Consider the following 302-nt stretch of genomic DNA (forward strand, 5'->3'; position numbering starts at 1 on the left):
CAGGAGGTGGGTTCAGGGACTGGAGATCGTCCAGTGAGCACCAGTTTCGTGACAGAGGTGGTTTGAGTGGTGGAACCAACAGCTGCAAAAGAAACCAAAGGGAAAGGGAGCTGCTTACAGGGAAGCAGTGGGCACTGGGCCACGGGCTCCAGGCCAGGCGAGCGAAGAACCAGAACAAAAAAAGGGACCAAAGTGAAGTCTGGACTCAGCCAAAGGAAAATGGGAGGGGGGAACCAAAATAAAATAACCAAAGCAGGGTTTATTGGGCTGTCCTGGTTGCAGCGGCTGCCATGCAGGGGGAA

This window comes from Fulmarus glacialis, unplaced genomic scaffold (assembly GCF_000690835.1).
Source record: "Fulmarus glacialis isolate BGI_N327 unplaced genomic scaffold, ASM69083v1 scaffold11977, whole genome shotgun sequence".
NCBI lineage: Eukaryota > Metazoa > Chordata > Aves > Procellariiformes > Procellariidae > Fulmarus > Fulmarus glacialis.